General features: G+C 39.2%; 1 pseudogene; it reads left to right on the plus strand.

Annotated features, from left to right (window-relative positions):
* Positions 1-467: 467 nt before the first annotated feature.
* LOC110558789 (BOS complex subunit TMEM147-like) lies at positions 468-1,108 on the plus strand (annotated as a pseudogene).
* Positions 1,109-18,412: the final 17,304 nt, after the last annotated feature.

Consider the following 18,412-nt stretch of genomic DNA (forward strand, 5'->3'; position numbering starts at 1 on the left):
TCCCTAGTAAAGGGAGCCGAGGCTGTCTCTAACATGAACTCAGTGGCTAGCTCTTTGATCACCTCCCCGTGATGGGGGAGCAGCCTGACCAGGCCATAGAGGAAGACAGTGCAGCCACTCCTGATGAGACCTGATAGGCTAGGATCAGATGGAAGGGGAGGAGGTCCTCCTCTATCAGTGGACTTGGGAAGCTGGATTGGGATGGGACGAGGGTGAGGCTACAGCTAGGATACAAAGTGAATAAATTGTAATAAATAAAAAATTATATTTAAAAAAAGAAGAAAAAAGACTCTTTGTTAAAGACGTTTCCTTGGGAGACAAAATTGACACCGGGTGAGGCTTTTTAGGTGGGCACCAGGCTGTGGTGCCTGCAAGGCCGAGACCCCAGCTCAGAGGAGACGCCTCCTGGTGAGTCCCTCTCTAGCAGGACCAGGGGGCCAATATCAAGACTTTGGGAACTCTTTGCCCTTGCCTACTTTCCCCATGTCATCACGTACAAGTGCAGCGATCTGTCTGAGTACAACGCCTTCTGAAAATGCATCCAGGCCGGGGTCACCTACCTTTTTGTGCAGCTATGCAAGATGCTGTTCTTACCCATTTTCTTCCTCACCTGGAAAGGTGGCATCTATGACTTCATTGAGGAATTCATGAAGGCCCGTGTGGGTGTGGCAGACCTGATAGGCCTAGACTTTGTCATGTCCCGGAATGCGGACAAGTGGAAATACAAGATCATAGTTGAGGCTGTGAGCTTGGCTACTGCTAAGCTCATTATGTACCCCTGTATCCCTCTCTGGGTGAGAGTTCAAGGCATTGAACTTGACCAGAATTACACCCAGATGAGCATTGATTTTAACATCAGTCTGGTCCACTACATCGTTGCATCAGCTCAGGTCTAGATGACAATGCTCTATGACCTGTACCAAACCTTCCGGCCTGCTTTTCTCCTCCTGACGTTCCTTAGTGTCTACAAGACCTTTGTCATTGACATCTTTGTCCACCCTTGATAGATGGATAGTTGGACAGTCTGCTGGCCTGGGTAGGGTTGACAGGACTGCTGGCCCTCAGCACCTGAGCCCTATATATTGCTCTTGTCAAAGTAAGCTCCTAGTTTAGGGTCTCAGGTGTTGGCAAACCTTTTTGCTGCCTCTCTCCAGGTTTTAGTAAACAGTGTTTGGGAAAGAAAGAAAGAAAGAAAGAAAGAAAGAAAGAAAGAAAGAAAGAAAGAAAGAAAGAAAGAAAGAAAGAAAGAAAGAAAGAAAGAAAGAAAGAAAAAGTTTTTCAACTTACACCAGTTTGTCTTCAGCAAATATAACACGGATATTGTGCTGTAAGTGGGTGTTTCAGCATCTCTGGAGAAGGGTCTACCTAGTACACACAAATGAACAATCAACTTTCCAACCAAATTACATTCAGCACTGTTGCAAGTTTATAAAAATTGCAGTTGGTGAGAGTTTAAAAGAAAACGAAGGGCTTCTTTTTCACCTCAGTGACCGTGGATGTCATTGGCCAATGTCTGGGAAGATGTGATTAGGAGTTAAAAATAAAGGACCTCATTCACCATCTCTTGTTATTCAAGTTGCTTAATCTCTATGAGCCTCAGTTATTCCATTTATAAGTTACAGATTGCTGAAATTTACCTCTAGAATTATAGACATCTTATTTTCTCATTTCTGGCTGAAAAAGATATTTATATTTAAAGAATAATTCTTTCTTCATCCTCATAAATATTTAATAGGCTCTTTGTATACCTGCAAGGACAATCCTGACACACCACTGTGCCCAACTCCTCTGGCTACCATAGTTGACTTACATGTGGCCATGTGGAGCAGAAAAAGTCAAGTAAAATTTAACCTCAGAATTTTCATTGGAATCAATAGTCAGAACACTTTCTCTTTGGGATTTTCGGGCACAGAAGAATGAAGGACATGACATCATCTCAGAGACAGCATTTGTCAGGATAAAAATTAAAAGAAGAAAGAAAATTTTCAAATGATATGGTTATAGTGAAGCCAGAAACGTGGGTTTATGAAATTCTCACATGACAAGAAGCCCCTACAATAGGATCACAAAGGGATGGTGCTTAATCAGGCTTTGTTAGCAGAGTTCATAAGGTCACTTTATTGTTTTTTATTAGACAATTTCATGTGTACTAGTATTTTGCCACCATGGATTTCTGTGTACCATGGATGTACCTCCAGTCAGAAGATGGCACGTGAGCCACAATGTGGGCACTGGGAATCAAACTGGGTCCTATACAAAGGCAGCAAGTGCTCTTAACCACTGATCCATCTCCTAAGCTCTATCAGGACACTTTAGGTCCCAGACTGCCCAATGCTAATAACTGTTTCTCTATCTTGAAAATTATCTTCCTATAGTCTGAACTACCAAAAGTCAAGTCTCAAAGCTTTCAGAATCCTCTACCTGTCATTTAGAAACTGAGTAAATGATGTGAGTACATTTCTTTGGCTTCATCTGAACAAGAAGGGTAACGGTGATTTTTCACTACTTGTTTTAGGACAGTTTTGAAGTGCAAAGGAGACACTGAGAAGATTCCTTTCCATTCATCAATCAGGACTAAACATTGAAAACATCTTTTCAGTTCTTGCCCTCCCCCCTTGTGAAAGCAGCACTGGGAACTTACCAGAGCCAATTCTGAGAAGAATTCTATGCACAAATTAACCTGAAAGAGTCTGAAAATAACATGCCAGGCATGCTGTGGCCTCTGTGACATTTCCTTCTAATACCATTCTGGTTATTTTATCATCTGGGAATGCTTCATTTTATTTTACCTATTTAAATACATATTAGATTCTTCTATAGATTTCTTATCTAGTGGTTCTTGTGCAGGCAAAACTCCCATTAATTTTAATAAAAGCTTAAATATAAAATATGGTTAGAAGACATCTGATATTTTATTCATATTGCTGATGGTTATTTAAATGTTTTAATTACTCCAGTGGTTCCCTACAGCAGGGAAAGGGGAATAAAAAAACCTAACTTGTTCTTCAAATATATAATAGTATTCACATATTAAATGTGGCTAGTAAACAGTAAAGAACAAACTGCTTCCCCAACAGCCTTTTTTTTCTAAAACTCAGAAACTCCACATATGACTAATTTTATAAGTGAAAGCTGTCTCATAAAAGAATACAACTGAGAAACCACCAGATTGATTTCCAAAGTGGTTGTAGAAGCTTGCACTCCCACCAGCAATGGAGGAATGTTCCCCTTTCTCCACATCCTCGTCAGCATTTTTCCTCACTTGAGTTTTTGGTCTTAGCCATTCTGATGCGTGTAAGATGGAATCTCAGAGTCATTTTGATTTGTGTTTCCTTTACTACTAAGGACTTTGAGCATTTCTTTAAGTGCTTCTCAGCCATTAGAAATTCCTCTGTTGATACAAGGACATTTGTTCAACCATGTTCATAGCAGCTTATTTGTAATACACAGAACCTGTAAACAACCCAGATGTCCCTCAACTGAAGAATGGATACAGAAATTGTGGTACTTTTAGGCAATGGAATACTACTCAGCAATTAAAAAACAAGGAAATTATTATATTTGCAGGTAAGTGGTGGGAACTAGAAAAGATCATCCTGCATGGGGTATCCCAGAAACAGAAAGACACACAGGGTATATATTCACTTATAAATGGACATTAGACATATAATATAGGATAAACATACTGAAATCTGTACACCTAAAGAAGCTAAGCAAGATTCAGGACCCTGGGTAAGATGATCAAGCCTCACTCAGAGAATTCTTAGTTTAGCTCTGCATCTCATATTTTAATTAGATTATTTGGCTTGTTGTTGTTTAATTTTGTGAGTTCTTTATATATTTTGAATATTAGTCCTCTATCAGATGTAAGATGGGTGAAGATCTTTTCCCAATTGTAGGCTGCCATTTTGTCCTATTGATGAGTTGTAATTGTTCTACCTCAAGACCCTGCTATATCTCTCCTGGGCATATACCCAAAACATGTTTCATCAGACCACAAGGACATTTGTTCAACTTGTGTTCATAGCTGCTTTATTCGTAATAGCCAGAAACTGAGAACAACCCAGATTTCACTCAATTGAGGAATGGATAAAGAAACTGTGGTACATCTACACAATGGAATACTATTCAGCTATTAAAAACAAGGAAATAATGAAATCTGCAGACAAATGGATAGAACTAGAAAATATCATCCTGAGTGAGGTAACCCAGACTGAGAAAGACACACATGGTATATACTCACTCACAAGTGGATATTAGCCATATAGTACATGATAACCATGCTACAATCCATAGACCCAACGAAGCTAAGTAACAAAGAAGGTTCAATGGAGGATGCTTAAAGGAGAAATAGACATCAGAATGGAGAAAGAGAGGGCACTGCTTGAGAGAGGGAGTGGAGAGAGAAATGGGGAGGGAGGTAATCGTGTGTAGGAGAATGGGGTTGGGAGATGAGAGAACTGAGAGAGAGAAGGGAAAATTGGTGTTGGAGTGTCTCTGGGACAAGATGGAGACCTGGGACAGGGCAGGCTCCTGGGAAGATATGAGGGGTGACCCTAGCTGAGACTTCTAGCAGTGAGGGATAGTGAGACTGAAGTGACCACCTCTTGTAGCCAGGCAGAACTTCCAGTGGAGGAAGGGACACATCAACCCACTCACAAAACCCTCAATCCAAAATTTTTCCTGTCTACAAAATGTGCAGGGATAAAATATGAAACAGAGATTGAGGGAATGGCTAACCAATGGCTGACCCAACTTGAGACATACCCCATGGGAGAGACCCAACACCTGACACTATTAATGACAATCTGCTATCCTTGCAGATAGGACCCTAGCATAATGGTTATCTGAGAGGCTTCATCTAGCAGATAATGGAAACAGATGTAGAGACACACAGCCAAACATCAGGCAGAACTCAGAGAATCTTGTGGAAGAGTTAAGGGAAGGATTGAAGGAATGGGAGGGGTCAAGAACATCACAAGAAGTCCTACATGGACAACTAATCTGGCACCATGGAGGCTTATAGTGACTGAACCACAAACCAAAGAACATGTGTGGACTGGTGGACTGGTGGACTGGTCCTAGGCCCCCTACACATATGTAGTTGATGGGCTGCTTGGTCCTCAAGTGGGTCCCTAACAATTGGAGTGGGGCTTTCTCTGACTTGGACTCTGTTGCCTTCCTCTGTATCTGATTTCCCTATCAGGTCTGCCTTGTCTTGCCTCTGTGAAAAAAGAGACACTTAATCCTGATTTGACTCGGTGTACCACGGTGTTTGGTACCCAGGGGATTGAAAGGGAGAAGGAGGTGTGGAGAAAGAGGGTGGAAGGCTGGGGCTAGGAGGAGAGGAAGGAGTGGGGTAGCAATTGAGATGTAAAATGAACAAATAATGAAAAAAAGAAAACTACTGAAGATGAGTGAACAGTTGTTTAGAATGATTTTATTGCACTCATTAAAACTTATAAAATGTTTCTGTAGCATAAATAAAATTATTATCCTAACCCCAAATTACTATCTGTGAATTACAGTTGATTTTATAATGGTTTATCTTTATCCCATGGATTATTTTTGCAGCTTTAGTTATTGATGTTTTCAGCTGAGCAGATTTGGGGGAGTTGTGCTTATGGCTCAAATACCCAATCTAAATTTGATTCAATGATAGCAATGGATGGATGACTCATTTCTCATAGGAATCATGGAGCTGTGTCAATTACAGATGGTGCATTGGATGTCTGTCCTCAAATAATCAACATTTGTAGCAAGAGACAGTATCATCTCCTTCCTTGAGATAGAAATCTTCATTTCTAACCAGTATAAGAAATTCATCTTTGGGGTTTCTAAGATGGCAGCAACCAGTGTGTACTGTATCTAAGGGGCAGAAGATCAGAGACTGCAAAACCAGGAAGTAGATAGGAGGCTGGATCCAAAACATCATCCAAAGTCTTCCAACCAGAAAAAGCCCAGGGCCAGATGGTTTTAGCGAGGAATTCTACTACGAGACTTTCGAAGAATTAACAGCAATACTCCTCAAACTATTCTGAAAAATTGAAACAGAAGGAATATTACCAGACTCATTCCATGAAGCCATAGTAACCCTGTTACCTAAACCACATAAAGGCTCAACAGAGAAAGAATATTTCAGACCAATCTGCCTTATGAACATTGACGAAAAAATTCAATAAGATACTTGCAAACTTAATTCAAGTACACATCAAACACATTATCCATCATGATCAAGTAGGGGAAACCCCCTATTATGAGGAATAGAGGAGGGGGCTATAGGAGAGAGTGTGAGACTGGGAGGAGAAGAGGGATAGGCCTATGACCAAGATGTAAATTGAATTATAGAAAAAGTTTAAAAAAAATTTGTCTTCAACAATTGATCAGGAAATCTGTTTTTAGCAAACATGTTCAAAATTATCTTGTTCAATAGTCCTTACCTCAGATTTTCTCCATCTGCTACTCAAATCTATGGCACACTGCACAGCACAAATATGTCATTCTGCAACTCACTGCCCTTACTAATTTTAATTTTACTTTCTCTAAAAGGAGCAAGTGGAAACTTCCTCTGCATGCTTGAGGCTAAACATAGAGTTCTTATGGCATCCAAAGATTCGTCCAGTGCAAAATGTTTTCAAACCCATCTTAACAAGGACTGCATCATGGCAAATTACATTTCTGATGTGAACATTTTTTGTCTTGCACAGAGGAAGTAAACAAAGAAATGTTTATGTTACAAGAAGGAGATCAATGGCCTGTGAGAAATGCTCACACTCTTTGGCTCTGTGCCTATCATCTAGAGATGTATCGAGGAAGGTACTGCTGCAAAAGTTGCTTCATATGGATCATCTGGAAATTCTCTTCAAAAACCTACTGATGAGTAAGTGCTATGCAGGTGTAATAGCTTTCTTTCTTTCTTTCTTTCTTTCTTTCTTTCTTTCTTTTTTCAATAAAGCATATTGGGATCATGCATGGCTGAAGAGAACATTCCAGAGACATCACTACAGGCTGAAAGGTGTGTCCTAAGCTAGCTAACTTGTGAAACAGACAATATTAGGTCTTTTTTCACAAACCAAGTAAGATGCAATCGTTCTGAAACACATTTGAACTGTTGCCAAAGTGGGCTGGGCAGTCCAAGTGGATATCGAATGCTCTAATTGATGAGGATGCAATACAAGCCAAGGAATGAGTGGAAATCTGACAGCCAGTCCAAAGCCTGGGTCTTCCACTACTACTAATACTTCCTTGCTTGCCTTCAGCAATTCAGTTCACCTCTGAATTCTCATCTACAAAAGAGATCAAATCCTTTCTTTTTCTAGCAACCATCAGAATTAGATTTATCCTTATGTCTTTGTAAAAGTAAATGAAAATCCTATTGTCCAATACAGTACTCTCCTTTGAGTGTTTAAATTTATTTAACTTAAATTAAAATTAAGGTAAAATTAAATAAAAATGCACTTTCCCTTCTTCAGTCACATGACCCATACATTCAATATTCAATATCCCCGTGTGGTCATCGGTATATTAAATAGGACAGATGATGGGACATTTATATTCTTGCAGAAAACATTGATGTATGATGACTATTTCTAGTCCCCAGAGCATGGCAGTGTTCTATATATGCTTATGGGATGAATAAGTGGAGGAGAAGGAAATAAAAAAGAATTTCAACTTAACAAAAAGTCCCAGTATAAAAATACTGAAAATTTAGATGGATACCAAAAAATTCTGTTCTGTTCTCAGTAATGTTATGAAGTGACCCCTGAAGTGTGAGTTATTTAAGTAAAACTAGAAACACAAAAGACGAGAAGACAACCACCTTTAATGGCTGTTTCATGTGTCATATCTGAAGAGGTGGCAGTTCCCAGCTATCTGATCACTAATCTAGATACAGCTGTTGTGAAGGAGTTGTGCATATGTGTTTAGCATCCACTGCATAAGCAGGATCATCCAGTCATTTGAAAAGTTTTAAAAACAAAGACTGAAGTTTGCCACTGGAGAAATTTGCCACAAACTGCAACATAGAAACTTTGCTTGAGTTCCCAGCCTGCCCTGCAAATTTCACATTTTCCAGGGCTTGAAATGATATAAACCAATTATTTAAATGTAACTTACCTATACTTTGCATGTATATGTATGCACATATATAAACATATGTTCATGTGTGAGTTCAAGAACATAATACAGAAAGCCTAAGTTGGGGAGAGTCTTGGTCAATGAGTGGCATTGCATGTGATTCTGGTGAGAGGTCAGAAAGAATTAAAATGACAGAGATTACAGAGAGAGCTTCTGCTGTCTTAGAGAATGTGCCTAGGTTTGAAGCAAAATATCTCTAGAAATGTGAACACAAATGTACTGCACTTGAAAGACAAAAAGAAGGTGAAAGGGAGGGACTGGGAGAGGAAAGGTGAAGGGAAATGATGTAATTATGATTTTGAAGAACTAACTATAAGTTATATGAAGTGTCAGATGGAGATAACACACATGTGATTAGAAATTAGAGGAATTAATGAAAATTTTGAATTTTATTCTACTGTCCAATATAAAATATAAAACTTTCACAAAACCTACACAAGATCAAGTCAGCCCAAATCTCAGCATGCATGTAGTAGACAGTTTCCAGACCTCATCTCTTCTGGAAAAGTTATCGGGACATCAATAGAGAGGAAGAATTATTCTTTTTATGAGAGCGTGATCACTAATAAGACTCCCATGCTCCGGTTGCTGGCCCCATACCATGAATACACAAGCAGCACCACCTGGGCTGATCGAGTTACCAAAAACAGAGCCAAACAAACAAACAAAAACAAAAAGAAACACATGAGATGGGGTGAAGTAGGGGTATATGGGAAGACTTTGGGGAGAAAACGGGAGTAGATAAGATCATATTTCAGCGTATGCAAGTGTGAAATCCTCAAAAAGTATGGGAAATTTTTAAACTAACAAGGTGAAACTTGCTAATAGGAAACTTGTATAATGAAATGAGATTTTTAAGTATAGTCTGAAAGATACACACTCTAGCTTGGTTTCTTCCTTCTACTTCTACTAAACTGTGAGACAAATAAACTAATGACAGGATTATTAAGCAAGGAAAACCAAAAATTATTATTTGGAAAATTATCAGCATATATATATTGCAAAATATGAGAATGCACATTCAAGATGAACAACAACCTTTGGCTGATGAATTTGGACAAATGATTTATGCCTCCAATCAATCATCTCAGAAAAAAATAGAAAACAGAAGTGATTTATCCAAGGACGTTTTCTGAAGAGCTTCTTGTGTGATAGCATGGCTCCCCTTCATCACCACAGATGACTGCAAGGTTGTGTAGCACTTACTGCCAAACACTGCTGCTTAGACAGAATGAAGTGAAGGGAGGTTTTAAACTCATAAGGTTGTGGAGGAATTCATTATGCCATGGACCAAAGTCTTATTCAAACCTCATTTAAATTATTCGGAGCATATTTGGGACTATAGGGGTTAGTTACATTAATAATAATAACACATAATGATGGCTGTGATTCAGAGTTGATGCTAGGATGATTAAAACTTGAAATGTCATGCAGTTATCTTCACATAGGATGAGAAAAACGTTCGAGCCCTCAGCAGTTGGCTATTCTGAAATGAATTACATCTCTCCAATACCAATAACCACTTGGGGGACACATTCTTTTCTTTTCTTTTCTTTTTTTTTAATGTGAGTTGTATTTAGAAATGTGGTGTAAAAGAATCACAAACTGTAGTGTGTTGGGGTCATTGTTAAATGATTTGTGTTTCAGATGGGAGATATATTTGGATACAGACACATCCAGAATTGCAAAGAAAAGAAGAAAGCTATGTAAAATTAGAAGTAGAGGGCTAGGATAAAGTGCTCAAGCTCTGCTGCCCAAGCCTGAGGACCTGAGTTCTATCTGTAGAAGCCATCTTTAAAAAGTCACGTGTGATGACACACTTGTAAACAGACAGTTTTAGATCAACTTGAAACAAGCTAGCGTTGTCAGACAGGAGGAGGGAGCCTCAGGTGTTTTGTTTTGTTTTGTTCTGTTTTGTTTTGTTTTGTTTTGTTTTTTAAGTCTCTATAAGATCAGGCTGTAGGTAAGCTTGTAGATCATTTTTTAATCAGTGATTCATGGAAGAGAACCCAGACCTTTTTGAGTAGTGACAGCCCTGGGCTAGCGTTCCTGGGTTCCCGAAGAAGCAGGCTGAGCAAGCGATGAGGAGCAAGCCAGTAAGAAGCACTCCTCCGTGGCCTCTGCCTAAGATCCTGCCTCCAGTTTCATGCCGTGTTTGAGTTCCTGTCCTGACTTCCTGTGATGATGAACTGTGATGTGGAAGCATAAACCGGATAAACTCATTCCTCTCCAAGTTGCCTTGACCCTGGGGTTTTATCACAGCAATAGTAACCCTGACTAAATCGATCTGTAACCAGTTCTAGGCAGGCAGATCTCTGAGGCCTGATGACTAACCAGCCCAGCCTACCTAGTGAGCCCGAGCCTCACAAAAAATCTGTCTCAAGAAACAGCTGGATGGTGCCTAAGGACGAGAGACACCTAAAGTTGTCCTCTGACCTCCACGCACCTACATATATGCACACATGTACACACACATGCACACTCACACACGCACACGTATACAAACATAAAATATGGAATCAGGAATTTTGATGCCAAAATCAAAGGGGTGACAAGGCTTTTGGACAGCAACAACCATAAGCTAAAAGAAGCACAGCAGGGTTGTTCCCTAGCTTTAGAGGGAGCATAGTTCAACCAACAACTTCAGACTTTTAAACTCCAGAACTGAGTGAGCATAAATTTCAGTGACCTTAAAAGCCACCCAATTTGTAGTGATATTTGAATGAGGGATGATGGGAGAGAAATTGTCAAATAAAATTAACAACATTAGAACCTTTTAAAACCAGAAAGATCAAAGAAAAATAAATAAATCCTGTAATGAAAATTTATGTAATGGTAAATTATTTAAGCAACTCTCTCATTTAACTTAAAAGATGTTCCTTAGAGAATGAATAAACATACTTTCAACTGAAGTAGAGAATCGCTTCTTACCATAAATTAAAAAAATATGTAAGAAAAACTGCACTGGAAGAAGATACCTTTTGAGAATTCTGTTTTCATTAATTGTTTGTAGACAGGTATACAGTTGCTTACTCACATTACAAGATATATTTTTAATTAATAAGATAATTTTGCAATTAAATAAGTTGAGACCCAATCCAAAATCGTATATGTGTATATACACACATATACATGAGTATATGTATAAAGCCTATGAGATCTTCAAACTTCATTAGTCTAAATTAAATTTTTCCAAAGTTTGTTAAGTGGTCGGTAATAGGAATTTTATGAATCGACATGAGCCACTCTCAGTAAACACGTGATTGTGGGGCTTGATCTTGGGACTCTTGCCTGTGAGACTTTGTTGTTAAACTAACGTATGTGTACATGAACCGAGGTGATCCAAGAGTGAAGTAATTGCTTAAGAACCCACAGATCACTTCCGCATAGAACTTATTTATTCATAGGGTATATATTGATGTGCAAGATTGAATTTCACTCATGAGAGTTTATAGCAATGCTCTCTAAAATGTATCCACCAAACTTAAGAAAACACTTTATTATTCCCTTCTGTATGCAAAGAGTGTGGAAGCATGGTTCAAGAGTAGAAATACTGAGCTGGGCATGGTGGCACACGCCTTTAATCCCAGAACTCAAGGAGGCAGAGGCAGAGGCAGAGGGATTTCTGTGAGTTCAAGGATAGCCTGATCTACAAAGAGAGTCTAGGGCAGCCAAGGCAACACAGAGAAATCCTGCAGAGAAGCAAACAAACAAAAAGATTGGAAATATTTCGCTTTGTTGTGGTGGTATGGAGCAAACACTGGGCCTTATGCATGCTAGGCAAGCATTCTACCACTAAAAGAGGCTTTTAAAATTACTTCCTTTATGTTTAAGATTATAATATAATTACATTTCCCCTTTCCTTTTTTTTCTCCAAACTCTCACATACCACCTCATGCTATTTCAAATTTATGACTTGTTAAATCATTAATTGTTCATATATACATGCACACATACGCACATACATACATTCCTGAATACATAAATAGAGCATGCTCCACCTGTATAATGTTACTTGTATGTATGTTTTCAGAGCTCACCATTTGGAATTGGATAACCAATTGGTATGCTCATCCCTGGAGAATACCGTTTCTCCCACTCAGTATTTCTTAGTTTCCTGTAGCTCTTCCTGGGACATAAGATCTAAACAAACAAACAAAAACATGTAGCCATTTGAAGATCTTCTGTGAGGGTGGTGAGACATGACTAATTTAGACATGAGAAACCACAAGTTTAAAGGCCCTCGGGAAAAAACAAAGAATGTTCAAGGGACAGGGATTATAGTTTTATTGTAGGCATCTAATAGCTGAGAGTACATGAGGGAAAGATATTGTCTATCTTACACTTATATTAAGTTGTTCGTACTTTTTGCTTGGTTGCTCATTTTGTTGATAAATTGAGTCTCCCAAGGTTAAGCTATTTTCTGACATCTTTAACCATATGCAATCATCTTCCACGAAATCTCTGTGCAGCCAAGTAATTTCACTCTGTACTTGGTGTCTCTTGCTCCTAGCATTGTAATGGGAAACTATGATGATGGTCCTTTAAAAGCATTATACATTGTCAATTCCTTCACCAGAAGCCACTTATCCACTCATTGCTCTGCTCAGAATCTCTTCTGATTCATTTTGCCTCTTCTGCTGCTGAGCTATCAAAATCGAATAGCCCTTTCTTTAAGCACTGTGTTACTGCAGAACAGGACAATCTCCCTGACATGCTGTGATCCCATTTTGTATGTTTCCTATCCCAAACAGTCTGCTTATTTTCTGTGACTAGATACCACTGTAAAATCAAATCTGCTTTTCTGCCTGCTGCTTCCAGGCCATTCTTGCAGTGAGTGTTCTAGGATTTGTCTTGCCTACTTGGAGTCTGTTCCCAATATCCTGTCCCCAGGTAGTGTTGCTCTTTTCTTTTTTCCTGAGCTGAAATCCTACTTCAGTTCTGCACATGCTTTCTGTCATTTTATGTCTTGTAGCACATTTCTCAATTATTTCTGTCTCCAGCAACCTTTTAGGGAGTCCAGCCAACTGTGAGCATCTAATCCTAAATGAAAAGAAGCAGAAATCCTTCACAGCGATGTTCCCAGGTCAACATTTCACTGTAAAGCTGCTATTCCTTGGATGGGAAAAGCACCAGAAGCAGAACATTTGTTTCATGTGCATTAGTGTTTTGCCTGCATGTATGTCTCTGTGATGGTGTCATATTACCTGGAATTGGAATTTTAGACAGTCGTAAGATGCAATGTGGGTGCTAGGAATTGAACTTGTGTCCTCTGGAAGAGCAGCAAATGTGCTTAACCACTGAGCTTTCTCTCCGGCCTCAGCAATATATCCTTTTAAAACATATGCAGAATCCAACTAAATCCACTGTAAGAGATTGGTACTATTGAGATTTAAGGTTGAAGACTACTTGACCCATTTATGTGCCTGTCCCCTGGATGGACATTTATGGATCCTTGGCAAGACTGAAGAGAAGTTTATCAAGCACTGGACTGAATAATCTATAGACCCCTCACCAATCCTTCTCTATGATGTTTGAACAGAAATAGCCCCCATAAACTCATGTATTTGAATGTTTGGCCCATACAGAGTGACACTATTAGCGGGTGTGGCCTTGCTGGAGGAAGTGTGTCATTGTGGGGGCAGGCTTTGAGTTATCTCCCTGTTGCCTGCCAATCAAGGTGTAAAATTCCCAGTTCCTTTTCCAGTACCATGTCTACCTGCACACTGCCATGTTTCCTGCTAAGGTGATAATGGACTAAAACTCTGAACTGTAAGCCACCTCCTATTAAATATATTTCTTTACAAGAGTTGCAATGGTCATGCTGTCACTTCATAGCAATAAAACTCTAAGACACTAGCTCCAAGAAATAAATTATAAGTTAGAAAAAAATAGATACTTAAGTAGTTGAGAAACCGGAAATTCAGCTAGCAGCAGTTGAGACATGAGACAATGATAGATAACTACAAGGCTTTCATCAACAGATTTTTGTGGCTTTGTAGCAAAAGAAGTTTAACTTCACAATCGTTTCTATTAACATGCATCTCTACCTACAAATAAGCCAAACCTTTCTCATATGAAACCAAAATTGCATATCAAATAGAATTGTTATCACACTTTTTATTTGGCTACTGCACTTCATTCACTCTCCCCTAGAACACTACTGAAGGTTCAGTGTCCAGCCATAAAATCTCTCCAAAAGCAGTTTGTTTTGTCACTCATTTCCATAGATGGAGAAACTACAGTCTCCTAAGAATTTGGTTCCACGCAAAAACAATGGTTAAAGTAGGGCAAATAATATGTTATTGTATCAGAAGTTCCAAGTAGAGTGTCTTTAACATCCCTGTTCTCCCAGTAGGATCTGGACAAAAAAAAAAAAAATGTGTTCTCTAGGCTTCTGAATGAGTCTCAACGTATGTGTGATAAACCATTGAACTATCTGGAGAAAACCCTTATCCCTAAGCATAGTTTTCTAGAAAAAAATGAGACCAGCCTTAGATTCTCTTCCCAAAAGGGTCATCATTGACCCTTTTGTCCATTTGAAAAATACTGTATTGATTAGACAAAAATTTCAAACAATGTATTTTGATAATATTCAATCCCCAATCCTTTCATTAACACTTCCCAAATCCCACTTTACTGCCACCCAACTTCATTCCCTTTAGAAAAGAATACCTCATGGAAATTTATGCTGCCCATACATTACTGAATGTAGGACTACTCACTAGGAGCACAGTCTTCGAATAAAATTGACTCTTCCTCCAGAAGCCGTCAACTGTTTATTCCTTCTCAGATGGGATAAGAACTTGTCAATCCCTTCACATTCATGCTGGAATGCTGACTGGCTCCATCTTATGCAGGTCTTACTCAGGCAACCAGAGCTGCTGTGAGTTCATTAGTGCGGTGGTCCTGTCACATCCAAGACACTGTTGTGCTCCGGTAATCTATGACCTCTGGTTCCTACAATCCTTCCACCCTCTCTTCTACAGTGCTCCCTAAGCCTTGGGAAAGAAAGAGTGAGACAAAAGTTTCCTTTGTGATTTATCCCTCTGCTAATACTTCGTCTCCACACTATGACCAGTTTCAAGTTTTTACATTAACCACCATCCACAAACAAACAAACTTCTCCTCTGAAGAGGTCTGAGATCTATGTTAAACTGTGAAGAGAGAGTCACAAATTTAGAAAGGATTTTGGTAAAATGTCCATTTTGCAAAATAATTGTAGTAGGTTCACCCCTTGGGCCTGGGACCTAAACAAACCATAGGTTCTTAGCCACATTTACAGTATTAGAAATGTGTTTCCTCAAGTGGAATGGGCCTTTGTTTGTTTGTTTATTTGTTTGTTTGTTTGTTTGTTTTTCTACTCTTGGACACTATTAGTATTTTAAATTTATTTATTTCATACTGCTTTTCTTCTTCCAGGATGAAAGACAAGAATTCTTGTCTTTCCAGAAAGACAAGAATAAAGCTGACCTTGTTTGTTTATTTTTAAAATCTTTATTGAAAGGTGAGAGCCACGAAGACAATAGGCATTCTTATTGCCATTTAAGATTCTGGTGACACTAAAAGAGCAAAACAGGACAGATGACACAGGGCCCCCGTGGCTCTGTGTATAAGAATTGTATTGAGCCAGATGCAGCTTCAGGGATGAGTAGAATGTGGCTTGCAAAAAAGGCCTTGGGAGCATGTGCATAGCAATTTCCCTTCTCTTCTCCCTCCTCACATATCTTCCTACAGATCCTACCCTGCTCCTTGAGAGGAATGACTTTCTTGTTCCCAATAATGGTGACAGTTGTAAATGGTATTTACTTATTTGTTTTATGAAATATTATGTACTAAATGATACTCTAATCAATTTGCACTATTCATTCAGTAATCAACTGGCCTATACTTCTAGAAGACCAGAACTCTGTGTGAGCTGAATCTGCATATCTCTGAAAATACTTTTCCTTAACTTCAGTATTAGAATCTTAAATCAGGGAAAGACTCAAGAAATTAGAGGCACCCATTTCACCCAAGCTCAGTTGGAACCATTTGTGTCCTCTTTTTAAAATTATTTCTTATTTTTTATATTAATTACAGTTTATTTACTTTGTATCCCAGCTGTAGCCCCCTCCCTCATTCCCTCTCAACCCCACCTTCCCTCCCTCTTCTCCTCCCTGCCACTCTCTAAGTCCTCTGACAAGGGAGGTCTTCCTCCTCTTCCATCTGACCCTAGGTTATCAGGTTCTACTAGGACTGGTGGCAGTGTCCTCCTCTGTGGCCTCTCTAGGTTGTGCCTCCCATCCTCTTGCTTAAAAAAAAAAATGTAGCTGTCCCAGAAACAGAAAGACACACACCGTCACTCATATAGACATGTAATATAGGATAAACCTACTAAAATCTGTACATCTAAAGAAACTAATCAAGAGAGAGGAGCCTGACTAAAATGCTCAATCCCCATCCCAAAAGCCAAAGAGGAAGAACATCAGAAGAAGAAGAAAACAGGAAACAAGCTAGAAACCTGCCACGAAGGGCCTCTGAAAGGCTCTGACCTGCAGACTATCAAAGCAGACACTGAGACTTAGGTCCAAATGTTGGGCAGACTGCTTGGAATCTTACTTAAGAAGTGGGAAATAGTAAGATCTGGAGAGGACAGGAAACCCACAAGGAGAGCAACAGAACCAGAAATTTGAACACAGGCGTCTTCCCAGAGACTCATACTCCAACCAAGTACCCCTGCACAGATGTAGCCCATGGCAATTTAGTGTCTAAGTGGGTTACATGGTAATGGGAAGAGGGACTGCCTCTGACATCATCTGATTGCCTGCTCTTTGATCACCTCCCCCTGAGGGGGGAGCAGCCTTACCGGGCCACAGAAGATGACAGTGCAGCCACTCCTGATGAGATCTGATAGACTAAGATCAGAAGGAAGGAGAGGAGGACCTCCCCTATCAGTGGACTTGGGGAGGGGCATGCATGAAGAAGGGGAGTGGGAGGGTAGGATCGGGAGGGGAGGAGGGAGGGATTTATGGGGGATATAAAGTGAATAAAGTGTAATTAATTTAAAAAAAGGGATAAGATATGATGAAGAATATGAATCTAAAAATATTTACTGCATATTAAATACTCCATGTTCAAATTCCACTTAAAAAATGTGGCCATAACAGTGGAAATTTGTGCACTTTATTTTAATAGAGAGGATTTTGTCATATGATGGAAAGGTTTCCAAAAAGTACTTGTTTAGGACAAAAATGGATTTTTCATTACATTTCTGTGGAAGAGCGTATTTAGTTCTTATTAGCATCAAGGATTTCGATCAATTTTCTATATTTTTTATGATAAAAATTCATCTTTTCAGGTCTTCTGCCAGAACTCTTTGGGGATAAATATGTAGGTAATCTTTTAAATAAGTTCACTCCATTGCAATTATGTCATTGTTCTTGTCTTTTCTTAAGTTATGTTGAAATTAATGAATATTTCATGAATAGCTGTAGCTACAATTATCTATAGTTCATGGAGTACATATAAAGAAAGGAGTATAGCAATCTGTGATCCTTTTAACCTCTTTGCAAAAATTGGATTAAATAGACAGATTGAATGAAAAAAAATGTATTGCTTCATTCATCATGTATGGATTCATGTGCATACACACCTATTCTAAGCACCACAGAGTGTGTGAAGAGATTATAGGACAACTTTTGAGAATCAGTTCTTTCCTGGCACCATGGGGGTCCCAGGATCTAACTCATATCATCAGGTTGGATAGCAAAGGCCTTTACCCACTGGGCAAGCTTGCCAGCCCAACCCACTTTATAAGCAAGTCAGAAGCCTGAGACGTGGAGTAAAAGGTAGGCTCCATACCGCAGTGCAATACAAGCCCTTATGAAGTAAAAACATAAACATTTTGCAGTAATCATTCATCAAGGCTCACCAAAGGAAAGCATTATATTGATTAGCAGTTTCTGGTGCACATACAATAAGGATTGATAGCCCCAAAATCATCACCAAACTCAGCACTTCTGTAGAAAGCAAAGGGAGTTTTCATCTATGTAGCTAGAAAGGGTGAAGTTCAAATAGTGACAGTGGCAAGTAAAGACTACCAAGAGTGAGTCATCCTTTCTCCTTTGTGGAGCCACTGCCAATCACTAGGCCCACAGAAACCAGTACAAGTGAGATGAAGAAAGTTCAAGCACAGGATTGTCCTGGGAAATGCTCTGACTTTTTTACTTTCTACAGCAGCTCAGTATTTTGGTTCAACAGATTCTGATTAAATACGTCCCCTTAACTTTCCGGC

This window comes from Meriones unguiculatus, chromosome 8, assembly GCF_030254825.1.
Source record: "Meriones unguiculatus strain TT.TT164.6M chromosome 8, Bangor_MerUng_6.1, whole genome shotgun sequence".
NCBI classification, from domain to species: domain Eukaryota; kingdom Metazoa; phylum Chordata; class Mammalia; order Rodentia; family Muridae; genus Meriones; species Meriones unguiculatus.